General features: G+C 29.6%; 1 protein-coding gene across 1 annotated transcript in view; it reads left to right on the plus strand.

Annotated features, from left to right (window-relative positions):
• Nucleotides 1-1,899: 1,899 nt before the first annotated feature.
• LOC132931938 (dual 3',5'-cyclic-AMP and -GMP phosphodiesterase 11A-like) overlaps nt 1,900-14,248 on the plus strand; it is a 99,166-nt gene continuing 86,817 nt past the window's right edge. The window contains exon 1 of the mRNA XM_060998047.1: nt 1,900-2,058. The gene's annotated coding sequence lies outside the window, so the exon portion shown is untranslated. The remainder of the gene's footprint in view (nt 2,059-14,248) is intronic.

Raw genomic sequence — 14,248 nt, forward strand, 5'->3', positions numbered from 1 at the left:
TGTTCACAGATGCGGTTCCTCTACACGGGTAAAAGGGCGCACGTCATACCGTAGTCAAGTAATAAGTAATATTGCGTTGTTAATACTTTTGTGATATTTGGCCGTCAATCAAAATTCGCGTCGTCCGAAATCGTTTTCTGTCATTGACATGACGTAGTCGGACGCACATTGTGGGGGAGCAGACGTCACTGAAATGTGGCGCGAAGAATTATTACGTTACGATAAATCGCCATCGTGAATCGGAGGTGTATACCTAATAACACTATTACGGACAGTAATGATAATATCATTACTAACAGTTTAATCACGCAACAAAGGAATAAACATAACATAACTTTGGATACAGTGGGATACGGAAATATTGAAGGGAATGCCAAGAAGCCAAAATAGCATTAGAACTAACCGATTATACATCACTCGTTCCGATTAAAGCTTATATGAACATAAACAATTCTAGACATCAAAATAAATCGAAACTTAGGGAAATCAAAAGTACAATACACGATTATGAAAGAGGAAGATCCACCTGGGTTTATGCGAAACCAGCGGAATAACCCTAATGGTGGAACACACCTAACGATGACACGATGTAACAAGTAAAAAAAAAACAGTCTGATGTATACGACCCAACGTCTTAGATGTAGTGATAGGACCCAAGCCTGAAAACAACATAAGCTGATTATTATTCTTAAGAAGAACCAAACTATATACTACATTTACTGTAATTCGAAAAGAAGAAAAAAACTAGTTTGAGTAAAAACACTGTACACGGCTGTACGGCTCACGCGATAACATAAAATACATAACCTACGTATCCGAAGTTTATTTTAGACGAATAAAAAAATGAAATAAAAAAAAAACGGCGAATGACGAACTCGCGGTGGATACGTAATATACTAAACGACAGTGGAATTAGTCACGCCGAGTATTATACACTTTAACCACTTAGGTATATCCATAGGCGTGTCCAGATCTTTGACGCAGAGTGTGCAACCTGGTGCGTACCCATGGGGCTAAGAGGCTTTAGCCCCCTTTTTTGAACAATTTTTCTTAATTCATGGTGTCACCTGGAATTGCAGGGGGCGCAGGTGCATACTCTGCACCCCCCGTGGACACGCCTACGGGTATATCATTAATTGCGGGTAGGTCGGTGTGATCCAATGACGGGCACATCATAATAATATACTTCAATGTTATCTTCGTATAGTATTACCCTGATATGGCCAACTGCTTATGTGTAAACACCGAATAAACGGTATATAGGCAGGCACGTCATATTATTATTCGCGTCCGTGCGAATTTGGGAAGTTGGTAGTACGTCGTATACGACATATCGCCTTATCATAATATTATGCAGGCGCGTGTGCATCGTTGCAGGACTACTTACCCAGTAAATCTTTGAGAAACTCGCGGAAAAATCCACCGGACATCCGTCGTCTGGCGGCGAGTTTTTTGTACTTCATGTTGGCGTTTCCTCCGACTTGGGGCGGTGTAGACCCGTATGGAAAGGAGCAGCGGTACTCGCGATGTGACAATATTACAGGTAAGTGTCTCTTGTTCCCGCGCACTACATCACAATAAAATATTGCCGCGTTATACGGCACGTTACGCTATTGCACATTTTGGGTCGGATGTGTCGTTGAAACGAAAAAAAATAGCGACCGGACGTGTCGTGGCAACCGATGCGCCGATTGCATTTATTTATTAATAAAATATATAAAAAATATTACCTGTACAATATTGCGCGCGTACAATATTATAATATATTATCATACACAAACTGTTGAGCCATTATCATTACAATAATTTATCGTCCGACACCGCGGTGGCGGTGTGGTTCGACAATTCGCCGCGCGCCGCACTGGCAGCACTGCCGCCGCCGCCCGGCGTAATGAAGACCCATAAGCACGTCGTTCCCACAGCAACCGTCGGCAGAACGCTACTTAAAGTTCAGCTCTCCGGTGCGTGGTGTCCGCCGAGACCGTACCCAACTGCTGTGCCGTGCCAACACGTTTTTCTAAGTTCACGTTCGAGACACGGCGGCCGTTACTACAGCAGGTAACTGATAATGCTTTCCAATATTGTATATTTTATTATTATACGTTTCGTTTGAATCGCAGAATAACGTTATATTATGGCGTTTATCATTAATCTCGCGCCATTATTGAGTGTGATATTTTTCAATCGCTTTCGTCCGATTTTTATCACCGTAGGGCTCTGCTTTTACCACGTCTGCCTATAGCGGCAATAACTATAACCCATCAGTTACCGTAAAATCATAATAATTTGTGCGTACAACACTAGACCTGAACTATATAATTATATAGTTTGATCGTTTTCCGAGCACGTATGGTAGTAAAAATAAAAATAAAAAAATTCACGAAACAATATTTTATTGTATATATATATATATACTTACGTCATAAAACCATGATAAATAACCCCCTCCAACCGTTCGTCACGCAGTTGATTTTGCGTCGGGGGACCTTTGAGTAACACAGTTAACGTGTTTCGACTGTGGTATTACATAATAAATTGTGTCATCGAAACGTTACTGAAGCTCGAGAAGAATATTGTGTACGTGTTTTTCGGCTTGTGTGCATAATAATCATGTATAGGTAAAATATATAGTCTGTCTCGTATAATTTATTCGGCCGAGAAGAACACTATCGTTATTTTTTTTTTATCCGACCAATTGTACTATGTAATGTAATGTTTATTTGGAGTTTGAACGATAAAACCACGAATATATTATTATGTATGTGTTGTAGTAGGAATATTGCCGGAATTCGTTTGCCATTCATTTTTCACGATAATTTTTCAGCAGAGGTATTTATAATGTTAATTTACAAACAAACGTTTCAGAATGACTGAACCACGTTTAAGGGACGGCTAGCATAGTTTTTCTAGGTCGGATTTTCCACACTATTATTTCAATTATCGTGGACTGTAGATGAAACATAATTTGAATTATTTTTTCTTGCAAAACTATTTTATTTATTAGTACTATTGTAAATGTCAAAGATATCTATGAATTATTCAAAAATTAATTTTGTTCACGTTACCAAATACAATTCACAATTTATTATCTACAGAAAACAACTATGTCATTATTATTTTTACTATTGCTAAAATTTATGATGTTGTTAAGTTATTTGAAAAAAAGATATTTTTGTTTTCAAATATTAAACTTTAATTATATTATAAAGTTAAGGTATAATTATATTATGCTATCATAATAAATTTATCAAAAATATAAATTAAATTTTTTTAAACATAATTGTATAATGTTTGGAGAAACAAAAACTCGTTGGAACGATTAAATTGTTTTTCAAATATTATGTATTTATCGTTTATTGGACTTTGGTTCAATTCAAAGAGTAACACGCGGATAATCATAATATAAAAATAATAACATATGGAATTGAATAAATATTTATAATTTTATTTTCCTGACGTTTGATATTTTTACGACACTATGTAAATTATGTACACATCTGGAAAGCCTAAACTCAATGCATTTAATCAACTTCTGGATATTTAATAAAAATAACAAAATTCCAGCTCTTTATTTCAAATTGTAACTTATATAACAAATTTCAATTAATATGATCATATAATTAATTATACCGATCTACTACACAATTATAAAAATATTATACTATATACATGACGTATATTATACTGATTTTATAAAAACGATTAAAAACTGTAAGCATTATAGGTATAATTTAGGTGTAATTTATATCTGTTTATAAAAATTAATTGATAGGCAATATTAATTTTTCATCAGTAGCTGATGTTATATGTTTGCTCTATAAAACATCATCAGATATTTCTTCCCCAAACAGTTTTATACGTTGTAGATATATTTTTGAACTAGATCAAAAATGTTGAATTTTGGCCACTTAATGTTGAATATTATAATATGTATAAATTCATGTTGAAATTTAAATTATTTGGACTACGATCAAGACTCGAAGCCATTTATTTATTTGGTTTAAACTAACACTCAATTGACTTGGTTATAGGTAACATGAGCATTGTATATTATATATTGTATCATATAAAAAAACTCATAATACACCAACCTAAGCTTTCAATACCTAAAATATTAAAATATCGTTAATTTGGGGTTATTTTTATCATTCCTAATATTTATTAGTATATTATTTAAAAATATAAAATAGTATAAATAATATTTATATATTAAGATAATGTATTAATTTACGTTTAATTATTGATTTTACTTGATGAAAAATGTTGTATTTATAAATAATAGAATTTAAATGTATAAAATAGTGTGTATCAATACAACATTTATACAAATATATTTTAAATCAAAAGTTGATAAAAAATTATAGAATGAATAATCTCCTTAAATTATAGGTTTTACAACAACTTAAAATATAACTTTAAAAAATAAATTTAAAAATAAATTAAATTATTTATCGACATAAAATATTCAATTTTTATCATTTTCATCTCAATTATTTTCAAGTAGTAGAATTTAAATGTTCATTGACAAGTGTATTCAAGTTAAGTTTTGAACTATAACTATCTTACTTTTTAGAAATATTCAATTAAATAATTAATTTTATATGTTATATTAACATATAGGTTAATTATAAAATATATAATATAATAATATGTTAACAACTACAACAGTGATAATTTGAGCTACGATATGTGATATAACAATAGGTAGGTAGCCCAATAATGAAAACATTTTTATTCACCGTTTTTGTTTTAATATTTGTTAAATATTATAAATAATAAGTAAAGAAATATTTTATTACCTTATTATAATAATAATTGACACAGATTTATAACATTTAAAATACACATAAATGCGAATTAGTATCATTTATGTGATTTTAGTGTTCTGTAGAATCATAAATGTATACCTACCTTACTTGGTTCAAGTTTTCATATTTCTTACGTAAGACATAATACGATATATTATATTTTGTAAAGTAGATACTCATGAATTAAACTTATACAAATAATTTCGAGAAAAGTTGTTAGAAAAATAAAATCGTGAATTTGGGTGTTGAGTGGTTTTGTTGTGATTATAATATAAAGTGTTATAAAGTGTATCACCATTGAGTACTTATGTATACAATTTATATTATTTAATAGTATTTATTGTGTGCTATCCATCGGTTAAATGTAAATTAATTTGAAATATTGTTTATCGTTATTGTTTAAACAAATTTAAGGAATGATGTACACTTTTGAAATTGAGTAACTTTTGTAACAGTACGATAATTACTGCTTAAAAACGAAAATCGTTTTTTGCCGTTGAATATCGATGTGAAGCTGTTTCTGTTGTTTTGACGGATTGTTTGAATTGTTTTTTAAAGGGTCTGACTAAAAAATACACAAGACATACATACAGATATTATTGTCTGCAACTGATTCGGATACTATTGGATTTACGATATGGATATATTATAAGTTATAACTATTTGTTTACCTCCTGACGACGTACTCGTCTGAGAAATATTGGTGAAAAGGGTTTGTTTTTTCTTTACTCGTGGACGTCATTAGAAACGTACCAGTGTGTCTAATGTCAACATTTATCACCAAATAGACTCTCCAATATTACAGTGTGAACGAAACTGCACGTTTGCAATATATATAACGCATTTGCCGTGGTAATAGGAATAAAAGTGTCTGTGAAATAAAAAAAAAACATCATCGCGTAAAATATGGCCACTCGTTTGAATGAAAAATAACTTTTGGATAATGGGATTTTTGTCAGGGTCTTGAAGGTTTGTATCATTTTTTTTTTATATATATAATATATATATTATTGCGACGCAAAGCGTTCTTCAATTAGGAAAATAGTTTTTTTTCTTTTTTTTAAGTACTATAGTCATTTCCAGTAAGGAATAAATTAGGCTTAATTTTTAATGCCCATAAAACTTGCTTTTGTTTTTTTCACAAATTTAAACAAATTTCTCGGGATGTTAAATAAATCAAATGAAAAGTAGTAAATTAAGGAAGAATTGGGTATAGGAAAAAATACCTAAAAGATCAATTCATATTCCTAACGTATTATGTTTTTATTTAAGCTGACACACTTATTTTATTATTTTTCCAATAATATTATACATAATATTAGATTTGCGGAAAAAAGTAAAGTTTTAATACCGACACAAATAGTAAAAACAATTATTTAATACATTATAAATTGGCCAGTATATTTTATTCTAGACCGATTTTCATAATTAAATTTTTTTATGACGTTAAAATTAATCTTTATACAAAACTGAAATTACGTTTTCACTAATTAGAATTTAACCTTTAAAATATGTTCTATCTACATATTTTAGATATTTAATTCAAGTCATAAAATATACGCAATTTACTCATTCATAATATATAGTACCTATGTACATTTGCAGTAGGTACTATCTTTGCATTCACCGAGCGTAAATATGTGACTATTCGAAATACTATGAAACTATGCTTATTTCATTTTATCAAATGTGAATATCGAATAGTAATTTATTTTTAAGCGCCTATATTATTACACCACAGATGTATAACAGTAAAACTATAGATTTTAGTTAATATTTACATTTATGCTACACCTATCTGATTATATAATGTATGCCATATATTCAATCGAAAGTCTGCAAACTGTTGAAAATACATCATAATAGAACAGAATAAAATATTCATTAAATTAAAAAAAAATTGAACTATTTGAACTTGTTTTAATATTTTAAATTACAGTTTATAAAATTATAAGGATTTAGTTAAAAATATAAAATTCAATTAAGCAAACATTTAGGGGAATTAGGTATACTTTTATTTTATTGGTTTACAATTAAAACGTTTAAATTTCAATTGACAATATTAGTTTTAGTTGAATATTTTCATCATTTTTCATACAATTTATACTTTAGCCTTGATTTTTATTTATTACTTTAAAATTATAAAAATTATTATTACATTTATACTTTCTATTTTAATGAAATAATTAATAGCTACCTTTTATTTTTAAATTTAATTCATCAGTGAATGATGAGGTATGTTCTTGTATTGTATATGAAGAATACCTATTTATTGTATTCTTATACATGTATTAAGTAGGAAAATATTATATTTTACACATAGTTGGTTACCATTAAAGCTTGATCACGTTCACTTGTGATTTGAAAATCATAGGATTAATTATTGTTTATTCTACGTTGGAATTTACCGCTCGTTTTAGTTAGAATATAATAAAGCTGTTGATTTTTTTCTTAAAGGTTTTTACAAATAGTATATTCCAATTTATGTATAGTATATTATTAACGGAAAACATTTTATTATATATTCTTTATATTCCAATAAATGTCATTTGATATTTACTATGCTTAATTTTTTGTTATCTATAGGTTACGCAGGTCACCAACCGTAATCGATTTCTCCTAATTAACCGTTCATATAATTTATCATAGAAAATAATACCTATATTTTAATGGAAAACCAAAAAATGCTAATTGCATTTTTATTTTTTTATAGTATTTATTTATAAAAATTGACACGAGAGTAGAATATAATTATTGCTTGCATATTTTTTCGACTTAATTAATGCATTAATAATAAAAATATATTTTGAGTTATGTATGTGTTTTATAATAATTTTATTTAGTTATAACATTAATACGCTATATTTAAGTACTTAAAAAAATATATTGAATTTTATACAATCAAAACAATAAAAATATTGTTTTTTTTTAAATAATACGGCAAGTTTCGTATATAATGATTTAATTACTTCATTTTACTCATTTGAGTCAACACGGATCGTAATATCAACGAAAAAAATATTATATAATATATACCTATATTCTATCATATTATTTATCACCATAGCACACACATTACACTGATTTCATTTTAGTTATATGTACCTATTATACGTATGCGTGAACATACACTGTTATGTAAGCTGTCAATTATTGTCATAATTCAACCAATCAACCAATTTCATATCTAAAATTGAAAAAAATGATTTGTTATTACTTATTATTCATATTTGTTATAATTTAAAAAAAGTAACAATTTATATTAAGTGCGAGAAGTTAAACTGAGTAATTTATCGAATAACAATCATTAGGTTTTCAGAATCTATAAATTTAATGTTTTTGACAAAACATTTTATAGTCGAAATATAACAATATCTTTTAAAAAAAAAACTTATATATTTATATACTTATATATTTTTTACTTTTTTGAATGAGTTTTTGTACATTTTTAATTTCATATTCTTAAGTGGAGTATTTTGATACATAAAATCAAAATCCAGACGAGTAGTTTATGAGTAAAGTAATAAAGTTTAAGTGAGCATAGTGGTGAGGTATGGAAACACCCTGCAAAACGTTGGTCTACTACTCGCTTACCAAGACTTTAAATACTTATAATTCATAAATTACTCCTCAGAAATTCGATTTTTATGTATCAAAAAAGTACTCCAAAAAATATTCTTCTTCAGAATATGAAATTAAAAATGTATGTTGACAATCAAAAAATCAAAAAATTAAACCAAGTAAATATATATTATTTTTTTTTAACTGGAAATTATGTAAAAACAATATTTTCAAAAATATTTATAGATTTTTGAAAAAAACGAGTGTTATATTTTAATATTGCTCTGTATTATAAAAGAAAAATAATTCTATTTTTTTAAATAATTCATATTCATTATTAATTTAATGATGAACAAATTTTAAACAATATTATACTTATTTATCAAAGTTATGATAGATTATACGTGCCTAGAGATAAAAAAAATTAAACAGTTTCTCTAACAATCTAAACCAAACATAGTAGACTTAAAGTAGTTAAAACTACAGCTGTAATTGATTGGTTGTATGTAGTGTTTCACAATTTTTTTTATAAATTCGTACTTACAACTTACATCGTTATCATTTTTTACCTTTGTATACATATATTTTTTAGATTCTGAGCAGAGTAATGAATGTATTGATTTTATTATATGTGTTTTTAAAGTCTGTTATGACCTTTCAGGAGAGTAAAAATGCTTAAATTTTAAATTTCGGGGATAGTTCATGGTAAAAATGCACCTAGTTTGTTCTTTAAGAGCCAAAAGAATACATTTCTAGTACTTCTTTTTTAATGCTCTTGAATTTTGTTACAATTCAAAAATATTGTTCGTAGTGACTTAAATTTTTTTCGTATTTTATGAATTTTACTTTACGTAATGATATGTTCAAAATTGAAAATGCATAGATTAATTTTAATATATTACCATGAACATTTTTACACTGTTTTACAGTAAGATGGTAATGACCCAAAAGTTAATAACAATAATAATATAATATGCTATAAATAATAATAATATAATAAATGCAATGTTTTCGCAAAAATACAATCCACCTGCCGTAATACTAATAGTAAAATAAATTACTTTAATAACAAAATAAAAAAGATATTTTATGAAATATACAAAGTTATATACGTTGGTAGACCGTTTCTACTTCGAATTGTTTTTTATATACTATAATATATCATAGAATTCAATTTTAACACATCCATTTTAGTGAACAACTCGACACCTACTATACAGAAGAGCGGCATCCACTTTTCCACCTACATTTTTATTATTAAAGCCCTTCATAGAATAATAATTGAATATGTTATAATGATAAAGTTGGATTACGATATAAATAAATCAAAATCGTATTATTATTTGCTGTAGACAAACGGAACCACGAAACGATAAGTATAAGATGCAATTTTAACATCGTTGTTACAATATACGAGTACATTATATTTAGACGTATTTTATGCAATAGTATTTCAAAATGATTAATTTTATATTAATAATTAGAGATTGTTCGACATTAAAATTTCATTATAATTACTAGTAGTTTACTAAATTGAGTTTTATCGTGTTTGTACAGTTCGGGAACAGCAAATGTATTAATTATTAATTAAGTACCTTAATAAAAGTTTTCAGGCCCCGATGAGAACATATTTTAGAAACTCTTCCCGTTGATATTTAAGTATTAACTTTAAACAATGTGTAGTTTTGTTGTCCCCTTGTTGAAAATTAGGTATCATATCATTTAGCTATAATAAAAATACGTTGTCGACAACGAGACTTTGTCATTTGTTAGCAGCTTTAGAACTGTACTTACTGCAGTACACCGTGTCGTATTAGAATGTGACGGGACATCCGAATATCCGATTCTCAATATGATTCCGTAAAGGCTGAAAAATGGAAAATATTATAATATTGTTTTCGGTGTACTCGTTAACGGGTAATCATCATTTCCGCGTTAGTCAATATGAGGAAAAGGCGGTCATCGACATTCGATTCTAGATCACACCGTTTTCACAGAAAAGTGTTATGCAGTGCGACTACATTCTGGCAAAACAAATCTGTACAATTCTATATGTACATTTGTGAGCCCCGTCACTTCCGGCCTGCGTCACTTGTTCCCCGAGGATATGCCAGGACGGCGCCTTTGCGTCAAGGTTAGACGCATATCAGTCACCTATATGTACATTATTCACAAGTTCCTCGTATGACCTAAGTCACGTCTACAATGGTAATTTATAATTTATTCTAGTTTCGTTTAATGACATTGTGGGTATATATAAGTTTTTAAAACGCAAATTATAAAATAAAAATCATACTATATGATTGCTATATAATTTTAAATGACGAAAAAAAAATAGTAAGAACTACCTAATTTAATTGGTAATATTCATATTATATTATTTAATAATTTTACACTTATCACGTTATATAGTTCTCATTCATGACCCTCAAGTTGATAAGAATTTTACAATAATTTAGATCTTTGTCGTAGAACCGGAAATAAATACAATACTTCGTGTATACGAGATTATAATATATGTAACTATATATTTATAGTAATTATATTATAGTATATTTTTTTTATGTTTCAATTACAACATGTGAAGAATGAGGATGAGACTGTGTTAGCATTTACTTCCTTAAGAATGCAGCATACTATATTATATCTAGATGATGACCTGTGTGGTCCACTTTAAAGAATTTTGACCATGAAAATCGTAGTAATTGATCCATTCAAGCTTTTCCAAATGCTCTGATTTTTGTTAAAATTCATTATCGAAACAAACTTTTTTCGAACATTTTACATGTCCTTCAGTTTTACGTACAATTGTTTTTATGTTCTTAAATCCTAATGGAGTGCACTTACGTTGAATGCAATTTCTGTTAGTTTTTATTTTATGACCTAACTGACCTTTGTTTGATCGTAAGTTGAGAGATAAGAGAAAATGCTAAAATGAGGTACCTAAAAAAGTCAAGGTCGTAAGAGAGTTTTTACACATTGAATTTAATGAGTAATATGAGAAAAATAAAGTGTTATACGTTTTCTGTCCGAAGAATGTATTTTCAAATGCAATAATAATTTATAAATGGCAGTAAATAATTACCAAAACTGATTTAAAGCGTTAGGTACAGAATGTACAAGGTATACAATTTATAGATAAGATTAAAAATAATAATAATAAATTATAAAGAAATAAATCAATCACATTTTGTTTATCAAAGAAAGTATAAAAAGTCCTTAAATCTGCAGTAATCATTTTATTATTATTATTATTATAGGTGATAATTATATAAAATTACTGAAATTTATTATTTATAATAATCAAGTAAATAAATTGTGAATAGTAAATAGTAAAAAACGTGCATTATTCAATATTTCATGTTTAAATAAAAACAAAATGGTTTTTTTTAGGCAATCTTAGATTTTTAAACTAAAAAAAGATTTGATTAAACCTTTTGTCTGAATAACTTTTTTTGAGTCAAAAATAAATATATTTATTTTATGAAATGTTAAATGATAAAAAATATAAGTATATAAAAGCCGATTTATTTTTGTTCGACCTATATTTTTATAGCATTTTAAAGATAGATATTTTCTAAAATTAGGAACATCTTGACATTGAACTCAATAATAAAATGCGTCCGAAATACAAGGTGGGGAAAATATGTGATACTTATATAATACTCGTTAAATCGCATAAAAAAACAAAATTTTTATCAAATGGATAAAAAATGTCTTAAAAAACACTCGCGGTCAATCGTGAATGAATGCATCAAACGATTTTCGGCGTTATAATACAATGCAGTGGTGTTTTGTTGTAATAATATTATAACACTTATTTTTCGTCTGCACATTGCAGCAAACTTTACCGCACACGTCGACCGTATATTAACGACACATTCACATATGTCCGGTACACAATAATGTCATTTTGTACAATATATATATAGATACACGGGTTATGCGCACGATTTCAATGCTTAAGCCGTGCCGTAATAATTTTTCGAAAACTACATCACGGGACGGTTTGTGGTACCTAACGTGACGCACACATGAATTATTGCCTGGACAACGTTATGAAAAAAATATTCCCCTCGACGAGAGTGGTCATTTTGTAAGTTTGCAACATATGTCAAAACTTCCGTAGGAAAAAAACAAATTCACAACGTTTTGTTCTGTTTTTTCCTTATAAAATCCACAACGGTGACACCGAGCCAAATAAATTGGTCACATCCGTTACGGCGGCCATCGATCACGACCACGTGTAAGATATATTTTATATTTATAATGCGCGTATGCGGGTTCGCGTTCGAGTATTATTCCGAGGTGGAGCAGGATTTCACTCTCATTAGTCACCTACAATAATAATACTACGCACATCACCGTCTATTATAATATCATACGTACACACTACTAAGACTACGTTTTTTTTTCTTCTGGGGATCGGATCGACTAGCCGTTGTGCACTGGTCAAGTTGACCGCACGCATATCATCCGAGGATGTAGGTCACACGTGTGACGACCCCCCCCCCCATCACGCTTCATTCACAGAAAAAAAACAGATCCATCACTGGGGTTTGTTCGGGTCCATATGCACGTACATAGTGACCGCAGTGCCTACGAGAAAGGGATGATGGACTGTGGTCTTGACGGATGCATATGCGCTGCACATATACGCCGGTTTACTTTACTATACCTAGTTCAGACATGGCTATTTTTCTATTTTATCTCGCATAATAATATAATATGTCACGTGGTCAATGCCGCGAATCGGAACCTTTCTAAGCTCTCAGACCGGCTCCACGCACTTCCGCGACTTCCGAATTGTGAGGTACTTACCGCGAGCCGTATATTACGATATTATATTATATTATTGCAGTATCGAGACGATGTGGTGAGAGCCGGGTGAATCGCTCTTTTTATTTTTCGACGATGATTTCTCTCGGCTCGACAGTTCTCAGGGTTAGAATTCGAATCGATATCTCACACACGGGGTACGGACGCATGTTATACTTGCTGTGTATATATGTTATGGATGTCGCCGAATACTATGCTATATACATTCTACTATCGATCTACCGCGTTTCCTGACAAATCGCTGTGGCCGGAACTCGACGCATAAACACGTCAAATCAACGGATACGGATTGATGCGGAACGACAACAAACAATAATATAATATATTAAATATCGTGTTGCTGCGCTTTATTGTCTGGAATTTTATTAATTTTTCGTTTACACGTCGTTTCCGACAAGAATGCGGTAAGACAGGTGCGCGTTCGAGTGATTTACAAACAATGGGAACAATACTCTATTTTTGAAATCCTCTTCGACAACTAATTGGATGGCGAGCACGCGTTAAAACAGTTGTTTTGAGAGTGTACATAAGATTTACGAGCGCCGCGATTTGTTCCCAGTGTAGACGTGTAACACAAGTCTGCGTGATAATGAATGATTATGGGTGTTAGATGGAGGGTAGTGTAGGAGATTCGTTGTCAGGTCAAAATACGCGATGACTACTGCTTCCACTTAACCTTTATACCATCATGAATTTCATTATAAACTTTTGTCTGGAAGCACTTAGCATGCCCGTTAACTTTGTTGTCCGTAAAAGTACTATGTGTGTAAAAAATAATCACCCAAAAGTTCTGCATCAAAGTAAGTTTGTCATTTAGATGTTAGATCACTATGATATTTATTTAGAGTGACCAAACTTTTTTTGATATTGATTCACTAAAAATATATTTTTTCTTTGAGGAGCCATAAAAAAAAAACACACAACTGAGTGTAAATTATATATTTTAACAAACGGAGATCGACTTTGAAATCGTTTACGATTGATTGGTCAATCGCAATGTACTATTTGGCAACCCTTAAGTTACATATAAAATTTATTTT

This window comes from Rhopalosiphum padi, chromosome 1 (assembly GCF_020882245.1).
Source record: "Rhopalosiphum padi isolate XX-2018 chromosome 1, ASM2088224v1, whole genome shotgun sequence".
In the NCBI taxonomy this organism is placed as follows: domain Eukaryota; kingdom Metazoa; phylum Arthropoda; class Insecta; order Hemiptera; family Aphididae; genus Rhopalosiphum; species Rhopalosiphum padi.